This window comes from Thunnus albacares, chromosome 4, assembly GCF_914725855.1.
Source record: "Thunnus albacares chromosome 4, fThuAlb1.1, whole genome shotgun sequence".
In the NCBI taxonomy this organism is placed as follows: domain Eukaryota; kingdom Metazoa; phylum Chordata; class Actinopteri; order Scombriformes; family Scombridae; genus Thunnus; species Thunnus albacares.
The window spans coordinates 17,652,477-17,672,804 of record NC_058109.1 but is presented as its reverse complement, the minus strand read 5'-3'; the positions used below and the strand labels follow the sequence as shown (position 1 = coordinate 17,672,804).

The window sequence follows — 20,328 nt, the reverse complement described above, 5'->3', positions numbered from 1 at the left end:
TCTCCCCACTCTTTAATGATGTCACTTAGAGGAATACAAGTCATTGCTTCTAGTGAAAGGCACTATATTGAATATATCTTCTGAGCTGAGCAAGCCGAGCCCATGCTGAAGCGCTTATTAATGCTGGGATCTCCCCCTGTGGTGATATAAATGCACAACATCCAAATGAAACCATAATCACTCTGCTATTTATTATTCCAGTCTTTAGCTGTTAGGCATTTTAATTATAGATTTAAATATTTGTTCTGGGGGAAGAGCGGATCTACTCATTCAGCCGTCTTTGGTGAAGCTCCAAACCAACATGCAAAGTGGAAGCTCAATGCCTGTATATATATTTGAGTTGAGTAATGATGAAGAGAGCTTGACAACAGTGTGCAAGGTTGGTTCAGGACCAGAGCTGAAACTTGGAACTTTCTGAATCACAAGTGTGGAAGAGGGAGATGTACTGTAATGCAATATTAAGATGCTGTGAACAGAGGCTTGCTGCCTTGTTACAACAATATACAGACATATACTTAATCTAATATACCGTTTGTTTTAACTCCTGTGCTCTGTGTTTTGTTCACATTTTACATTTCATCCCAATTGCCTTGTAATTCCCAGAGTTACTGATAGTGACAACATAAGACGATGAAATCTTCTACTTAAATAATTTACATTTTTTTGTGAATGCTTCCTGCGAAATGTATTCCCTCCTCAACTTCTCCCCCAAATGTTAACAACTGTAGATTTCCTCAACATCGAAACACAGTAGTTTCCTGGATAATAACAAGTTTAATATCTGGCCATCAAGTGTAATTATTATTTTTTTTTTTTTTCTTAGAAATCATGGTTTTTGCCATAAGTTTGATATGACAAATGGCTCCAAATACTACAATAATTATGAGGATCCATCAGCATTGCTATGGAGAAGAAGCTGCTTTGTCATTGCAACAGGGAAACAAAACACTGCTCCATGGTAGCTGAATATATCTGCCACTGATGCAGAATCTGAAACTGCTGAATGTCTTCAAATCATTAGCTTCCACTCACCATTAGTGTCTTCAAGAACCTTGGATATCTAAAATAGCTCATTCCACTATGCAACTCTACTCTCGGTTTCCAGGAGTGGAGTTTTCTTGTTGATTGTCTTTAGTCAGATCTTCTGTATGTAAATGATAGTTTTCTGAGTGTAGGGGATGCTTTGGCAGGCTTGATAAATAGCCCTTCCATTTCTCTGTCTGCTGTGTAAAGGGGGGCAACACTCAGCGGGGGGTGAAAGACAGCCACACTGTGATGAATGTGAGTGTGTGTGTGTGTGTAGGTGAGTGCATGTTAGACAGTGCATGCATGTGTTCATCCTGGTGTGTGTTTGTGTGTCTCGGTCGCTGCTGCAGCCAATTTTTTTTAGATTGAAATGTGGCAGACAGGATAAAAATAGGCGCGAGCCAGAGTGGTACATTGGGCTTGAACGTTTTTTTTTATGTTTTAGGAACTTGATTGGATTGGCTCATGTAGTTAAAGTGGTTAGTGTAGCATTTGTAATTGTTATCTGTTGGGCCTGCAAGTATTTTACAGAGCCCATCATTCTTGAGGTGGTGATTTTAATCATTATTAAATGTAGATTAACATGCAAGGCTGTGATCAACACTAACCACCTGCAGAAGAAGAGCAGGAGGGCGAGGGAGTTGAAGATAGTTAGAGACAGAGTTGGAGAGCGAGATGGTAATGGCTTTTACAAGAGGAGGTTTTCTTAAGATTCAAAGTGACAGAGAGGAATGGGAGGGAGTCTTTTAATATTCATGTCAAGTCCATGTAGTTGTCTGCGTTTTTTTTGTGAGTGTGTGTGTGTGAAAGAGAGAGAGAGCACACATGCTTGCAGAGCTTCTGTAAAGAGCTATATATGACTCTGCTTTGGTTTGGTTGCCATAGCAGCGTCTACCTGTCACTCCTCACAAACCAAATCGGGTTCAAATGATTCTCTCCACAGAAGAGAGGTGGGATGTAATCACAGCATTGTGCTTATTTCCCCTGGTGTCTGCTGTCTTGTGTGCTCACAGGAAATCCTGAAGTAAAGCGCGTTGAGGCTTCAAGGCTTAGTTAAGACAAACGAGAAACTAAATTTGCTAAAACAATTGGCTTTGATGAGACAGAGGTGTGATGTTGTGAAGTTGCTGTGGAGGGTCGGACAGTTTTGGGAGCGAGAAAGTGAAGCATTAGTTTCTCCACCCGAGCGGACGTGCTCTCCAGATGTGGCCGAGGCTTGGGAGTCCTCAGGGGGTTTGCAGCCCTGGACCGAAATTAAGGAGACAGCGGGTCAAGGGCACCTCTTCACTTGTTTACTCAGACAGCTATCATTCATTATCATTTGTCTGTCAGTGTTGAGATCTTGTTACTGCAGTGCCATTGACCTCGTTCACATGGTGGCCATTTTGGAAATCTACTTTTGAAAATATGCGTGTGTGTTTGTGTGTTTTAAACAGTACTTAACATTAGTAACTTAATTCATTATTTCAAATGAAAGAAAATCAATCAACAGCAATTTTAATTCTGTCTATTCAAGCTGTTGAGATGAACCACATAATATCTTCAATTAAAACTTCACTCCTGTGATTTTGATTCAACTTCCTCCAGATTTCACCCCTTTTGGATGATAGAGATGAACCTTCACAGACAACAATTTAAAAATGGCTCAATTGTCCAAGCAGCTTATCAACAATAATACAAAACATCTGCTAATACCAGCTTCTAAAATGTGCTTTGTATCACTATAAATTACTTTTTTTGAATTGTTGGTCACCACAAAAGCAGTCAGAAGATATTGTATCACCATGAGCTTTGAGATTCTTCACAGTTAAGATAATCAAAAAATAACTGATTATTTGATAATGGAAATAATAATTATTTGCCACCATTATATATTGAAATGTGAATTGATATTTTCAATCTTGAGATCCATTTGTGCCATATTCAAAGCTTTAGAAGATATTCAGGGCTGACGAGTGACAACGGTAACATTAACATGATAAATAGGACTACAGCTATGTACTGACACTCCCCCACAGACACACACACACAAACTGGAGAACCTCACGTAGTAGAGCCGCTAGCTCCGCTACAACACAGGTACCACATAGAAACTTTTACAAAGGGATGAATGTGCTTCTAGTGACTGTCAAAGCTCCAGCGGGACACACAGAGTCTGACAACAGCTGCTCACCTACAGTTGCCATCCATCTGACCATCACCAGTCGGTTCAGCGCCGCAATAAGGGGGCGGAGGGTAGTGGCACTCTGGTAATGGTAAGCCAAAGTAGCTGAGTCTATTCTGAGCAGTCCTGTGTTTCAAAAAAATGTATCGATATAGGTGGAAATATCATGATATGTTGCAATATCAATTTTTTTGTTCCACGCCTAGTGTCTAAGGAGATTCTGTACAGCCCCATCATATCTAAATTTCACATGAGTGACTACAGGCTTGTAGTCCTCCCTATGGTCAGAGACTGACGTCTTGAACTTGAGGAGCTCTTCTCATTCCAGCTCAGACAACATGCAGGATGAAAGAAGGAGGCGAGGGAGACGGAGAGACAGAGTAGAGAGTCAGATAAGGGGTGAGAGAGGAGAAGCGAGGACTGTCAGGGAGATAGGGTGAGTGGAGGAAAATGTGAAGGGAGCAATAGAGCAGACTCAGACGGGGCTCTGAGAGTGCTAATGGACTACAGGGCATCAGTGTCAGGTTTGCTATCTCAGCCAGAGCATGGATAGATGGAGGGATTTGAGAATGAGAAAGAAGAGAGGAGTGTGGGTGCACAAAGGCACACTCAGGACAAATTGTGTGTCTGTTTCCCATTAGCCATGTATGAGTGTTGGTTGAGATGGTTTACCTCAGCCTGTGACTGTTCGGACTGCCTCCACAGTTCAGCTGCGTGCCAGTGTCCCGACCATAACCTCGCACTGCAAGGTCCGATGTTAGAGTCAATTAAAACTGTCGACTTTCTTCACACTTACATATTGTCATACAGATTGTCTTAGAGGAAGTGTTGTAAGTAATTTGGCACGGTGGAACATTTGGAGGAAAGCCCAAAGCACGTTTTGAACCATACATCTATTCACTGATGGTACAAAATGATGTGAAGCCAAAGTACAAACTAGTACAAATATTTCTTTTTTCTGAGTGTTTAAAGCGATCAAAGTCACTCACACTGTGTCAGTTTGGCAAAGTTTTATGGGAAATGTTTCCCTCTCTTTTTTCACTCCTAAATGAAATGTCAGAGTTGTTTTTGCGTTAAGTAAGAAGCTGGGTAACCTCAAACACCCACAGGCTCATGAAATTTCTCAGGTGTGGGAGATTCAGAGTGTAGTCTATCAAGCCTCTGTGTGTATACGTTGGATGTGCACCAAGTTGCTGTCTATGTGATTATAGGAGAAATGAGGCCTGTGGTTGAGCCTGACCATGATCCTGTGGGAGGTTGCAGAAGTTGTGTCTCACTATTGGATTAAAAAAGCCGGAACATTCCTTCTTGTCCTCCTGCTCCTGTCAGAGCTGTATTTCATGTTTTAGCTGCAGCCCTCTCTTACTTTCATACACTCTGCATACGGTCTCTTTGCCGGATGCTTAATTGGTGAAAACTGAGCCCCAGTCAGATGCTAACATCATTACAAAGCCCACCTTCAAGGTTTTAGATCTAAATGCTCGGTAAATAGCAAAGCCCTCCTTGTCAGATTGATCTCGCTTCAATCGGATTTGTATTCCCCATGTTCCATTAGCTGCTGTGGCTTCAGGCAAGTAATGCCTGAATTTGAAGGTCAGACCTCTGAGTGAGATCACCCCTGTGTGGGCGAGAACCCCCTGAACCCATCTGGTCCTGGAGGAACAACAGAGAGGAGTCGAGTGGAGGAGGAAGGACAGAATGTGGTGGAACATGAGGTTTCCAGGCCTTGTTTTCTGGGTTCATGCACTGATGGGCTTCCTGCGTGGCTGATAATGTGCTGATTGTGGAGAGGAGGAGATGGCCTCTCATCCCCAATCATTGTGGCGGTTGCATTGACGTGATGCCAAGATTTTCTCCATGCCTGCCCCGTTCACGCCCCTTTGCCTCCGAGCTTTGTTAGTCAGCCCTGTTCTCAGGAACCCTCTCTAGGTGTCCCTAATGGTATGTTGGCAGTGTTGTCCATGGTATCTTTGCCATATGTGTGTGTCTGTGTGACTGCATACATATGTATGAATGAGAAATAGGAGTAAGGGCCTCCTATGTTGCTGTTGTTATTGTTGTTGTTGGTGTCGACGCCTCACTCATCCCCATGAATGGACTGCTTGGTCTCAATAGAAGAGGGGCGTTTGTGTGGGCTGGGTCCATCATTCATTTACTTCATTCATGTCCCTGGGGAAGCAGAGGGGTAGTAGCATACAACACTGGCATGGCATTAACGCTCAAAGCATCTCTGTCCATCCTTTACCTCCCTCTGCTCTCTCTCTCTCTCTCTCTCTCTCTCTCTGTCTCTCGTCATTCTCATCTCTCACTTTTCCTCCTCTTGGCACAAATGCTGAAACAGTCATCACTCAAAGCTTGGCTGTGATCCTGGGCTTTCATGTTCTGTAGGATTTCATGTTTGATGAATTGATGTGCTCCTCTGGACCATGTGCTTTCGCCGCACTACAATGATGGAAGACCACAGGCAGCCCCTCTGAGAGCTTATAGGAAGCAGCACATCCTGGCACAAACACCGAGGCACGAACTTTTTTCCATGGCTGACAGATGTAGTTTTAATGTGGTCGCCTCAGCTGAGAATCAGACAGAGGAAACAAAAAAATGTCTTTTGACATAGGGAAGATCTCCCAACTAAACAATGCTTTGTTTAAGTATAATCACATAGAGAGTATGAAAAGCTTGGAATTCATTAGTCTATGGCTTTTGCTTTTAACACTCACATGATACTCACATGTTGGATTGGTGCACAGCGTGAAATTTACCTTTTCACTACTGTGACCAGATTATGCTGTCCTATTAAACCAACTATGCATGATTAATTAGTCACAAAGCGTTGCAATGCATTACGAGCAAATTAGACTATAAAAACAACAGGAACAGTTATTTCAGTTGCTACACTGCACTGCACGCTTCAGTGTTTCACTGAATTGATTTCTCACTAAAATTGTTTTTGTAGTTACAAATATTTTGTTAATAATACATGCAATAGTTCCACAGATTAGTCTAACACAAGCTTTTTACTGATTTTGTTTTACAAATATTGACAGTATTTACCCTGTTTGAGTTACTTCTTGACAATATACCATTTATTCATTTCCAGCTACATCAGGTGTGGAGTTACTCAGGTTTTGTTGATGATATAGTTAAATACTGTACCTCCAAATATGTAACTGCTCCTACACAAGAAATGTAAATAATACAGGGAGTTGTTGGAAAGTGTATTTTTTTCACTTTTGATGGATCTATGTTAGCTGCTTTCCACACTGTCCCACATTGCTGAATGTGAATCACATCAGTTTAAAGTCCAACTCTGAGAAAGATGGCTTATGCATCTCCCCGAACACAGAGACTATTTTCATCATCAATCCGTAAAAGTCCATAAAATCTGTTAAGATAAGGAAGCAGCTGTGGAGATTCTTGGTTCGACTATGAAAAACATTAGCATTGGAACGCTCTTTTGTATCACGAGAGCACAGTAGGCACAGTTCAGTGACATCTACCTGGCAGATTCATTTTAAACTAAATTTTCTTTTAATTCAACAAAAACACCATTTCCCAACACTCCCAACTCATTCTTGTATGAATGTTGCGAATGATTCACAAGTTCTTCAGATGATCATAACCAGACTGCTGGAAAAGCTACAAGAGAAAATATGGCAGGCTGCAAACAAACAAGCTCCAAGCAGGGAAAAAAATAACTTGTCTGCTGTTCAGATCTGATGAATGAAAAACAGATAACGAAGATAGGGAAGGGAGTGTGAGGGAGAGCTAGAGAGGCCACTCATAAAAGAGGAAAAGTCTCTCTCTCTCTCTCCATTCCTGGGGTGGATCAGTCTGTGTTTGGTTGCCTTATCAGTGCAGAACGGATGGCTAAGCGCTGATTTATGAGAAGGTATGACAGTGTAAGATAAGAACGTTTTTAGCCTCCATGTGTCTGTGCAATCACCGGCCTTCTTCAACACCCCATGTGTGCACGTATGGAGGGACTGTGTGACCAAGATTTCCCACTGTCACGCATGTTGCCTTCCTCCCAACTGATAAGACTCTTGCCTTCCTCTCTATTTCTCTTTATATCTTGCCATCTCTCACTCATTCTCCAATCAAAACAGGTACTTCCAGCTAATACTTTCTTTTGTCAAACCTGTCTGAGCATCTCCCACCTGGGGGTTTGAGAACAGATGTGTTGCATTCAGTGCGTGTGAGCCTAAAGCTAAATAGCTACGGTTTGCTGAGTCTTACTGTAATAGGCAGGTTATGAGACGCTACCGCTATGATTATTAATGCGTTGCATCATGACTGTGTACCCATTGGAAAGGTCATTTCAACATTGCTTGTCTATCTCCATTTGTGTGCATATTAAATCTCACTTAGCAGAACTGCCAACAATAACATGTCAGAGAAATCACAACCATTTTCTGATCTGCTGTTGGTATTTGGGCGCACAGAGTTTTGTTCCACTTGCTGCATGTCATTGATAAAGCCTGTAATCTGAACAATTAATTGGTGTGCAATACTGACATCATCATTTATGTGAACCAGAGGCCTTGATGTGGTTTGTGTAGTTCAGACATGCTAACTTGTATGAATTTGTCCATCTGTTACTCTCTTCCTGGTTCTCCTCTTAGTTTTGCCACTTGTGTCTCTCTTGACTGCAAAAACTCACCATCTGAATTGTAATTTTGAAATAATTTAATTTGGGAAACTTATAAACTAACGTCCTAATAATATGAATATGAATTTGAGACAAACTAGAGCCATTCAAAAGCCTCTCCCGGCTGCCTCTAAACAGCCGCACACTGCACGGTGACCATTATGATCAAGGGTGAGAAAAAGGTCACAGGGTCACAGGGTAGGATGTCCCATCTGTCCATCAAACATGAAAGCCGCCAAATCAACAGGCGCTGGTGTTTTTAAATGGGAGGGGTGAGTATGTCAGTCAGCAAGGGGAGTAAAAAGGCTGTGGATTACACAGACAGACAGTAATCTATAGGTCTGTCAGCCTGTCAGTCAGCCTGACCTTGGGTAGCTTTGCTTTAATTGCAGGCTTGGATGAAAGATCGGGGCCCGCCTTTAGCAGACAATTCACATTATCCATTAAAGATGTAATGGCTGCCTACATGTTTCATCTTGAATGACTTTTTTTTTTTTGCTTTCAAAGCACATATTTAACCTATTGGAATGTAAATGGTTGTTTTTAGCCTGTAATTATTTTCTGTTAGGCCAACTCATTTTTAAGTAATTCAGGCCATTCTCATATTAGCAAAGATCATCACATGCAACTTTCCTTTTTGTCACGTACTGAACTTTGTACTTCCTACTCCAAAACTGATGGCACTAAGGTGGTCTAAGTTGACTGTGGCCCTGTGAGATTACACTTCATTGCGCCACCTGTTTGTGATGTATGTCTTCCTTCACACCTCTGATGAGCTTGGCTTTCGCCTTGTCAAATTATCATCTTCACAGAGAGACCCTCTGGCATAGAAACAAGACAGGTGGCATGGGATGATAGAATTGCAAAAGTAAAAAAAAAAAGAAGCAATGAAATATTTTGGCATCTTGTGAAAGCTACAAGATCTGTGCATCACTGGAACAAGGATGTGACTTCATATTCTCTTTTTTTTTTACTGTCCTTACAGTTTAGAAATATGTCCCCAAACCCAACTATTTCCATAACAATGTTCTTTAGCATTCCCACATTCCTTTGTGCCACCCTTCCCCCACTTCTGCCCCTTCTCCCCTTTCGCTTCAACTCCCTCCCATCCCACCACTATCATATTCATCATACAGCCACTCTTTACTAAGAAAAGATGAATGCCCTTGACTGACGGTCATCGTCCCCCACTTTGTTTCTCCACTCTTCTCCTCCCATTTTATGCCAAAGCAAAGCAGACACACAGACAGTAAATGGACACGTTAACATGGATGCTCTGTCACTCACAGCATCCAGTCAGCTAATTCTCACCAGTTGGTCTTCCTACTTTCTTCTCCTCCCACAGCACTCATCAAACTTTCCTGCTGTGTTCCATTGAATGTTTGGATCAAATCTCTCTGTGTGTGAATGTGTTTGTGTCTGTTTTTTGTGTGGATATTAATTTGAGGATGTATTAGATGCCCCTCCCGTGCTTGCAAATGTACAAAAATAAAAACAGTCACTGTTGAAAGGGAGACAAAGAAAGATGGTTGTCATGAGAAGAAGCAGTGAGATTCTAGCCTCCAAAGAATCACTAAAGAGACGACTACTGGATCGCAGACATACAGAACAACAGTCTCATAGACACACAAATAAAGCTGCTGCTTCGTTTTGGCCTGTTCTGGGAAGGATTCAGTGATAGAGGAGACTTAGTGTAAGCAGCACTAGTGTCGGGCCCAAATCCAAGAAATGAAACATTTGTGGGGCTCAAGCTGCTCTCACCCAGGCCATAAGAAGTGAACATAATATTGTTCCTGGGCTGCTCCCAAGAAATAACAGCTCAGGAGTTACCTGTAATAACTTGTAAAGGGAATATCGGTGTGTTTTTGTTTGAGAATATACTCAGAAACTGTCTGAGGACGCTGCTGGTTAATTTGTTTTTCTGCAAGCTTGTGGTTGCAGAGCTTAAAAGACGAGAAAGGCAGAGTTTGTGCTCCCAGTGTAATTACCCTAAGAATCATCTGCTGAGGTCAATGCCATATTGATCTGTTGGTTCACTGCTGCACAACCGCCCACTAATGGAATGGATTACTAGAGGAATGTTATGTTTGATCTGTTTGCAAAGAACTTCTCTTGAGACAGTGTGTTTTGAAGAATCTTGATCTTCTACAGGATGTCCATGTGTCAGTCAACCAGGATTTGTAGTGGCAGCTACTGGACAAAATATATATATTTTATTTGATATCTCTTTAGTACTTGTCAGAGCAGAAATTATGTATTGAGACAAATATTCTCCAAAGGTTTCATTTCACCTCAAAAAGCAGCACACACTGTAGAAAAAAATTGGAAGGATATTTCTTTAGGAGGTAAATTGAGCTGGTTTGAAAAGGACATTGGTGTCTGGTGGGTTTGCATGCCTGTCTCAGTCTTTGTGGCAAAGCTTCCACTTGCAGTTAACTGAGCACAAAGCCTGTCAGACAAATGAGCAGGTTCTCACTGCAGACGTGACTCTGCCACCCCATCTGAGGACCACGCCACGCTGCTCAACAACCAGCCGCCTGATTGTTAAGCATTATCCGGTTGTCCCCTGCCTGTCATGTGGCATTAGTGCACGAGACTCGACCCGGGGTCTGCGCTGACACGTACCTGGTCGGGGGTAACCCTGTCTTTGTCTAGCAGCAACGTGGGGTCAAGAGGGTGTATGCAGCAGCAGGGCATGTGGTATTATGTGGACCGTGCAGAGGCAGATGGGCTTCTGGCACTCGCCCATTAGTGGCTTGTAGTATGATAACTTCACAGATGTTGGTGACCCCTGAGCTCGACTGACAGCCCTGGCTGGCTATTTGGGACCAAGGGCAGGTTTATATTCACATTAAAGACCTCTAATTGACCATCTCATTTCACGCTGGATTCAGGATAAGACTCATAAAAGCATGTCCTGAGTAATGCAGTGCATTGAACAATGGCTACCAGCTGAGCTCATGAAGTACATTTACATCCATCTGTTTTAATGCACATTTTTAATATCTGCATTGCAGCTATTAAAAATATCTGCATGAAATACCGTAAATTCTAAAAGATAAGGCAAAAAAAGTTATTCCGGTCTCTTCAGGTGGCCTGGTAGCTTAGGACGCATAATATGCAACATCCTCAGTTCAGCATCATGTCTGGGGTGGCGGACAAAAACACCACACGGTCTGAGCGGACACAAGAGTCATTTATTAAAATAACATACAGTAAATGCCATCTTAGCTGGGAAACAGCAATGAAGCGCCATAATTTATCAGTTATTGGACCTGGTTTTAATATGTCATCATGTCTCATCCTCTTGAGTAATGTTGCGCATTAACTGATGGAACCACACAACCACAAGCATTTTATTTTAACTTTCCGAAATGTGCTTAAAACTCGAACAGCGTTTCGTGGGAACCATAATTGTTGAATCTCATTAGACATGTCACTTCTCACAATCCTCTTTCTTCATGCTGTAGTGAAATACTTAATGGATGAAGTGTGAGGCTGACAGTCATAGCTTAATACATCATCACTGCACACATCATGCATGCATTTTCCCCCATCACCCTAGTTCTTCCACCTGTGGCATGCTGGGTGCTAAAGAAAGGAGCGAAGGAACCAACAGAAAAAGGCATGTGTTATCTCAATGGGTTGGTATGCAGACAGTGGGTAGAAGATGCTGGCAGGATCAGACAAGCCAACGAAAAGGAAATGTGTCATAGGAAAGACGAAGGTGATGAATCAAAACAGCATTAACTGGGCGTTGAGAGGGAGATTTAAGATAGATCGGTAAAGCTGCCATGAAAACAACATTAAAGAATCTGCAGAAGAATCTGGCAGAAATGTTCAAACAGTCTGAGGAGGTTGATGCAGGACAGGAAAATGATAACTGATATTGAGATATTTGTTTCCTCATCACTCCTCACTGAGAGATAAGTATGTTTTATTTTGTCATCCAAAATAATGGCTGATTGAAATGTCTAAATGTAAGATAATGTTTTGGCCTGTTGAACATTGGAGAGCTTTTTGAGTGCAGACACATCGCAATATCAGATGTTGTTAAACATTATCTGGATGAGTAATAATTGGAGGATTGGACCCTTGAAACATAGCCTAAGCCATGGTCATGGTGAAAAGAAACAGTCATGAGTGTCAGTAGGAAACAGGGAATGAACAGCACTCTCCCATGTCATTCAACACTTGAACACTGTTCACACTGTTGTTCAACCCATCAACCTAGACCTTGTCCTTCTGCAAACTTTGTGGATTTCAATGTCACACTGTTTCCTCCTTTACTCCCAACGAAAAGAGTTCCCACAGCAGCTAAAGAGCTTTTGTCACTTTTGTGCATTTGCTCTACTGATCGTGTCGTTTTCGTTGTGAGGACAGTCTGTCCAGGGTACGTACCATTAATGCTGCATTAGCACTGCAGAGGCATAACTAACACTCCCTCCTTCCTTTGGACAGTTTGCCCCCATTCCATCTCAGAGAAGATTTCCAGAGCATCTAAAACAGTACCATCAGGTTACAGTTCCATCCCCAAGACCATTAGACTCCTCAAAACTCCCTTCCATTACTGCTTTAACTTGAACCTAACAGGCCTGGTCTGGACTGCTTCTTCCAGCCACTTCATACATCTGCTGAATGAACTTTTGTGCTTTTTGCACCTCCAGCAGCATCTCAGTGTCTGAGTTTTCCTTGCAGCTTTTGATGCATCAACTACCAGATTCCTCCAAACCAAAGAAGCCAAAAGAACAGTCCTGTAATGTTTTAATCGTTAGTGATGATCTAGTGATGCAGTAAAAACTCTACATATAACTTCTTAAGTTCAGGTATGTGCTGTGCTGCTTAACTTGTGAATTGCGATGTTTATAATAGAGGAATATTTATGTGCTATCTGTATGTATATTAGCACTTGACCACTTAATCTTGCTTGCTCATTACGCCTTCCATTCGTCTCTTTTTCCACTCCTGCTCTACCTAAGCTGGCAGCTGAGGTCTCAATCAGTGTTTTGTGTGTATTTGGGCACACAATAAGGGTATTTTGTCCTCTGTCCAACTCATGATTAGAATACAAGTTAGAGAACCCTTTGTGAGCAGTGTTTTTTGCCCCTCCAGAAGCAGTAGAGGCGATCTCAGCCTCTCGGTATTGGCTATATAGAGGAGCTCTCTCAGAGTTCGACTCAGAGTTTCCATGGCTCTCTCCTGCCTGCTTTGATAAATGGAAGTTCTTAGGTTCGCTGTCAGGCTCCTCTCCCCTTGGGACTCCTCCCTCCAATCTCCCTCCAATCTCCCTCCTCTACCACACCATTTGCTGTTGTGGGTGAAAAATGACCACAGGGAATTTAGTAGATTCTCAGTGCTGGACTGGAGAGTGGAACACCCAGAGAGGGTAGAGGTGGCTGTTGTCCCCAGTGGACTCTGAGTCAACACTTGCTGCTAATGGTCTCTCTAAATTTACCTCCTAATTACCCCCCTCTCATTGCCCCCAGCTAGCAACACACTGGCCATGACCTTGATACACGAGCAAATAAGAGGGCACGCTTAAAATTGAGCTTTGTTCAGGTCTGGTTAGAATCAGTGGGGAGAAACTGATTCATCGACAACTTGGCTCTGTTTGGGACTAATTTTAACGGTCCCAATCCGAAGAGAGGATTAGGAGAAATCGATAAATAAAAATGAACAGATCCCTCTGAGGAACCATTGTGCATCTGGGTGTGTGTTGGTGCAGCTGACAGAGAGGGAGAGTGTTTGTTCTAAGTGCCAGGTCAGAGGTCAGCGAGGGAGAGGAGGGATTTTTCATTCATTCACACTAGCTCTGTCTCATTATTCAGCCCTTCCTATAATCCTTCTAACCTGCGTTGTCACCACTGACCACCGCCGCCGCCCTGACCAGCCCGCTGCAAGCAACAGCACAGCTACAACAACAAACACAGCTTCATCATCATTACAGCGGCTTGCAGCATCTGCATGACCCCAGTTCCAGACATACACATAAACACTTGTGCTTACAACAGCCAGCCACGGGCCCAGACAGCGCCTTGGCATAGAGCGTTTTGTAAACAACATAAAGTACCAACCCATGTTTTTCATGTTCTCCAAAATCCAAAGATTAGTGTAAAGGAGAAAAAGAGTCAGGCAGAGGAGCGCACTGATATCTTAAGAGGCAGGGCCATGTCGTTCTTATGTTTCTCGGAAAATCCAACTTTTTTTTCAGTATGCTTGGATAAATTATATACATTTTATGAATTTTTATGAACATATCCCACTACACTTGGTTATGTGTAACAGAGCAGAAAACAGGATTATGAAGAGTCAACAGTGAATGTATCTCAACTGTTTAGACTTTCTTTTTTTTTAAACAGCTGCAACTGCAACATCGTCCTTTCTTAGGAAGTGCATTTTCTCTTCTCTCCCTGCTCTCCTCAAACATCTCTCCCCAGTATCCTCATGACCACCCTTCTGTCTCCTGACCCGGCTTAGCTCCTGATTATGCTGAAGTGTGTAAAGGGGCCAGGATGAGCTTTCACCTTCAGACCCCTCATGACCTCTAACCTTTCACCTGCGGCCCTGCAAGGCCATTTAGGGCAGCTGTCCATGGCAGTGTGTGTTGAAAGAAAAGCATGAACGCCTAGTCAGTCACACTGCATCGGTGTATGCTGGGTCTTATTTTGAATATCTATCCAAAGTGGCATGCACAAAAATTAAGAATAGTTTTCATAATTTGTTACTGAAAGTTGAAAATGAAGAATAATAAGTCCTTATTGTTAATCATTTTTTATAAAGGATGGAAAGCCAGCAGAAAAGTATTGTTCTTGCTGCACTTAATCTCCTTGTATCCTGTTCTGATTGCTATATGTACAGTATAATGGGAACTTAATGAAGGTTGGGTTTGCAGACCAGAGACAGAGGAATAAGGAAACTAAATGACCTTTCCTGTCAGTTGAGCCAGCGATCCTCCTCAACTCCCTCGTGCTTTAATTAACCTTTCCTGTCATCCGAAACAGCAGAAATAGATTTGTTATAATCTCTTCGTTTCCACTCAGGAAGTGAACTCACTACTTAAATCAATCTTTCTCTGCTCTTGATTTGTGCGGTGGAAGACAGGTGTCCCTGATTTGATGTGAGGATCAGAGAGCTCTACTTCTATTTCTATGTACACACACACACACATACACAGTGTATCAGTGGCAGACAAGCGTGAAGAGCATCTGAGTGACAGCATCCGGAAGCTCAGAGATAAGACGTAATCTGGTGCCAATTATTTCTCCTTGACAGGCGCAGGTAAGCAGCAATCAGCTCCAGTGACATGTGTTCTGAGTCAATAGTCCTGGCCCTAGTGAGAGCCTGATTATGAGGTGCTGAACGGAGGCAAACACAAAGCTGCGACAGGTTGGGCTGATAAGGCTTCCCGTTGCTGTTCAGCCCCTCTGATATCCACGATGACCTCTCTGTCCTGTACACTAACACTTACAAAGATACACCGGCCTCAGATATTCAACACACACTTGGCATTTGCACTGAACACACATGTGCTTTTAATCTTTGTATGCATTTACAGAACACAGAGAAATCAAGAGGTCCTTATACGGAAATGACAGAACATTTTAATAATGCCTTCCAAAACAACCCATGCGACCATTTCAAAGAAGACTCATGAGTATTTTCTGATCTGCCACCTCTGTGTAGACCACGTAAAATCCTGCTTTCTTGCCGAGAGTTACAGTAGATTAGAAGATCAATACCACTTTCATGTCTGTATATGTGAAGATACAACCAGCAGCAAGTTTGCTTAGCTAAGCACAAAGACTAGAAACGTTAAATCAGGTAGCCTGGCTCTGTCCATAGGTAAGATATAAGATAGATATAACATGTTTATTTGTGAGCTTTGGAGATAGTATTTTGTTAGAGCCTGGATAGCTGTTTCCCATTGTATCCTGTCTTTATGCTAAGCGAAGCTAAACAACTGCTGGCAGGAGCTTCAACATTACGGTCCAGACATGAGAGTGCTATTCTTATTCTCATCTAACTCCAATTCTTTGAAAGAAACCAATGTTGACTGTTGTTAGGAGACAGACCATAATCACAGTCTCCAATTTCAAAGTCATATGCTTTATTGACCCAACCATTTACCCTGACCTCCTTCCTAAGTGGTTTTGCAATAGTATAACAACATTAGGCCTATGTTACTTGTGCTACAAAGAAACATTGTTGATTGCAGAGCCATTGGGGAAACTTGTCAGGAAAACACAAATATAGGTCAGTATTGAGCGTCTGACTGTCCTTTTTCTGGTGAGGACAGTCTCAATATAAACACATGTGTCCTTCACTTGATAAAGGAAATCCATTTAGGGACACATCCGTGCACGCACGACTGCAGACAAGCTGCAGCAAGGTGAGGCCACACCTCTACTTTATGAGAATGTGAACATGAGTAGATCGGGGGATTTCAGACAACATGCCGGGGATGCCTGGGCAGGTATGTGGGATTTTTTGCTACCTGCTTCCCTCAAACCCCCCGTTTGTCTTTCAACCAAACACACACATACAGTACACACTCTGGCGGGCAGTTGCAGGGCAGGGGAAGCAAGGGGGAGATTTGCTAGGCTGATAGTGACATGAAAAGAAGTGCTAGCGGTGTCTGGGAGCTGCGTCTTTCGTTGTCTCCTTACACATACAAAATAGGGGTCACTTATATGCCTTTGAGGGTGACCAAGGAAAACCACACCATGTTGCAAAGCCTGGCCAATGAGCTACATACCTCGGATACAGAACAGAGCAGAGAGTGACCACAGTGCAGAGGGATCACATCAGCAGGTGGACAGACTACAGGCTCAGTTTACCAGCAGATGTCATTCACATTGTGGGAGAGTAATAGGAACAGATTGGGTTTTCTCCAACAAAAAGGATCTTTACCAAGGGCACCAAACTAAAGACCATTCCACATGCGCACATGAGAAAGGAAAGCGTTTAGCTCTGTCTGCCTGCGTGTCTGGTAATGATTACAAAGATCTTGCTGGGAAACTCTGTGATACACACCAGATCCTGTGGTCTTTATAGTCAGACACTTGCGCCCTATCATTGCTGAATTTACCAGTTGGTTGTAAATTCAACAGCTTAACATGATGTCAAGGCTGTATTTTGTTTTGTAACATTTTTCTTGGCTTCAGAGGCATGGGCTATAAAGGCTGAGCTGCAACAGACAGGAATGTTTCCGAGAAGACGAATTTGTGCTGACGATACAGCGTATGAGTGCTTTGAGGTGGACTGTTATCATACCTTAGTCCTTATCTCACCACGCTACAGGCATTATTTCAAAGAAAATCTGTTTTCGCATGTCTCCTCTCGCAAAGATGTAATATTTCCCCTGACTGTAAGATCTGCACTTGATTTTCACAGATTCAGATGGCAAGATGAACCTTTTTTAGTGTCTTTGTATTTTAGCTGAAGGGACATCTAGTCTTTATGTAGGTTTGGATGTGAAATGTGCTCTGGAATGAGTACAATGTGACATCCAGTTCTGGTTGGCACTTGTAAGCTAAGCATGTGCATACATGCATCCCCCTGTGACTGTTTTTACGCTTTAGGCAGGCCTTGTTCCTGTGATTACCAGTACAATACAATTAGTTATCAGAAATATGCAGACTTCCATGAAAAGATGGTTTCTTTTTCTTCCTTTTCATATAATTATTTATCAGAAACAACCAAAAACCGTTTGTGTCAGTGTTGTCTCAGTTAGCTGTGTGTTTTAAGATAGCTGTTTAATGATTAAAAGATGTCCAAACCGCAATTGTATATAATTCCCAGCTTGCAAATTTGGAGTGTCTCACACAATTTATTCCAACATAATTTAGAACTCGAACGTGTGTTTGTTAGCATTCAATTTTGATAGAGAGTTGTCAATCCTTTGGTCTTCATGTCCTGCTGGTTTTGGGTTTTCATGATCCATGTGGCCCCTGTGAGATAAGGATAAAATTAGTGATCCAGAAAGTAACACTGACAGGACACTAGAAGAGAGGGAGAAAAATGACAGGCTGTCAGACACTTGAAGTCAGTTGTTGTTAACCGATAATGTGTTTTGATTGATGTTTATTTGTAATGTTGTAGGTTATCTGTCTGTCTTCCTGTCTCGTCTGTCTGTCTCTCCACTGTCGTTGAACTTTGCGGTGACCTAACCTCCGTCGGACTTGTGACAGCCAGTCAGCTCCAGCGGGCTCCCGTTCAGATGCCCCTGAGTGTGAATCTGAGTGCAGAGGTGATAAATATGGGATGTCAGCTGGTGTCCCTGAAGCTCCGGTATCGTTCGACTGCTGGGCCTGTCGAAGCAGCGAGCTGGCTGAATGTGCAGTTGACAACCAGACAAGGATGGAAAACGAGCCGTGATGGAGGATAGGAAGAGTGGAGATGTACTGTTTTGAGATGTGTGTGTGTGTGTGTGTGTGTGTAGATGCTTAACATGGGGTGTCAAGTGGGCTGGTGATTCATCATCAGGTTGCTGTCACCACCTGCAGCTATATGTCCTCACTTTACATGCAATAGGAGATATGCCTGAAATCAATATCAATTAAAGTTATAATCCCTAAGATTTTCTTCATCATGTCATCTGCAATTTGATTAAATGCTGCACACTGTGTGAGAAGTTTTCTTACAGTAAACGTGCTGAGGAGTTGGAGATGTGCAGCCTGTCGCCTGCAGCTCTTCATCTAACACTTGCTCACTGTGGCTGCTCCTTCTTCTTCCATTTATCACTTCAGTCCCTTGTGCGTTAAGGCAATTTGAATGATGAACATCACCACCAACAATGCTGCTACATTGTAAACTATTATAAATTAAAATTGATCTTCAATGCAGTTAAGCAAACAGAAAGACAAAAAGTAATTTTCTTATTTTTTAGTCAAACATTTGGTTGCACTCATTACTTTTGATAGGACAGAATATTTTGTTAAACAATAACAAGATATGGTTGCCACGATACAATTCCACTGAAAGTCAATAAACGCTGAGGACTACTATAAATCTGTACATGAGATTGAGAACACATGTATTAAAGCATATGTGTTTGGAAGCAACTTCTGAGAATTACTTGGGTGACAGCCATGTCTCTTCCTATTTACTACCTTATCCACCTCACTTCATGCTGTGATGCTGCACCATGACGGGAGCATTTCACAGTTCCTGAAGGATCCCAGCGCACCAGCAGCTGAAAAGCTTCCTGGCAGAGGATTCATGTCAGTATTTCAACATGTTCTTTGCAGGTGGAAGATGTTGTGCTGTCTTTTATTTCAAGTAAAGTAACAAGACGTTCTGCATCCTCCCGGTCAAGGAAGGTAGTTATAGCTGTTGTAGGGGGTCTTATTCATCATCAGTGAGTCTCAGACTTGGCTACAGAGAACAGTAGGGGCGTTTGTCTGGTCTCATTGAAGTAGAACATGAACAGGTCCTCTATCTGGTCCTCTGGTGGTTTTCTCTGCAAATAGAACGGCACAAGTGCAGGCTCAACTTTCTCAAGCTCCACTTTCCCAAGCGTAGTTTGAAAAGGAGCAATAGAAAGAGTGAGACCTCCTATCAGATTCACTAACAGCTCGGGAGGTAATGGGAGGACCGGGAGAAAAAGCTGTTTTCCGTACACCAGATCTCCACTTATCTCCTCTCACACCCCGGTTGTAACTTATACTCACACTCACACACCAGTGGGTTTGCCCAGAGCAGTATGTGAGCCATTTGAGAGCAGTTTTTTATTCCAGAATAGTTTTAACGGTGATACGGAGGGATGGATGTTGCAGTGTTATGTGTGATATGATAAGACACTAAGCCAGGGAGTGGTCAGTGTGGTCCCTGCTGCTCTTTTTTGGCACAGAGCTAGCTTTCTGTAAAGAGTCAGCATTATGTCACTGCAGCTCAGGATACCAGTCACAGTCCGGCATAGAGCGACCCAGTGTGGAAAACTAGCCAAAATGAAGGGTCATTTAGAGTTTTGTTGACTCTTTACAGCGGCCACACAGCAATGAGTGATGTATGTCTCCCTGATTTTGTCAAATACAGTAAAATTATATTAACTATATCAACTGTCATAATCATAAAGAGAAGATTCAACTGAAAATGTGCCAAATAGCAGCATCCAGCATGCCCTCACCCGGCTGTCCAGGCAGATAAGGACTACATAGGATAAACAAAAGAGAAGAGCTCAAGAGAGCTCTCTCACTTTTTACTTGCACTAATATTGAGTTTTGCTCTTTATATTCAAGTTAATCATTGTCCCTCATTAAATAAAAATTTGTTTTCACGGCTGTGTTGGTTTCTCAGTGGGAAGTCGACCTTAGATTATACTGTGTAGGGTTGAGGAATATATGAGCTGTCCTTACTATAGTGTTTATAGAACCGTGTAAGATTTTATTCATTGTAGTTGTTGTTTTTGCACTGAAGTGGCTTGCACATCCTCAGAAGCTTTATATGTATGATGTGATTTGGTTTAGTCTTTAAGCTCTGAAGAAACGTC

At 42.4% G+C, this 20,328-nt stretch overlaps 1 protein-coding gene and 1 long non-coding RNA gene across 5 annotated transcripts in view; one reads left to right on the top strand and one right to left on the bottom strand.

Moving 5' to 3' along the window:
• Nucleotides 1-20,328, top strand: part of sema3fa (sema domain, immunoglobulin domain (Ig), short basic domain, secreted, (semaphorin) 3Fa) — a 47,586-nt gene that overhangs the window by 7,914 nt on the left and 19,344 nt on the right. The gene's annotated exons all lie outside the window — the stretch shown is intronic.
• On the bottom strand, nt 17,373-18,826 carry LOC122980057. Its single transcript, XR_006402982.1, has 3 exons — nt 18,482-18,826; nt 18,009-18,380; nt 17,373-17,788 (listed from the first exon to the last, which is right to left on the bottom strand). It is a non-coding gene; the product is annotated as an uncharacterized LOC122980057 (long non-coding RNA).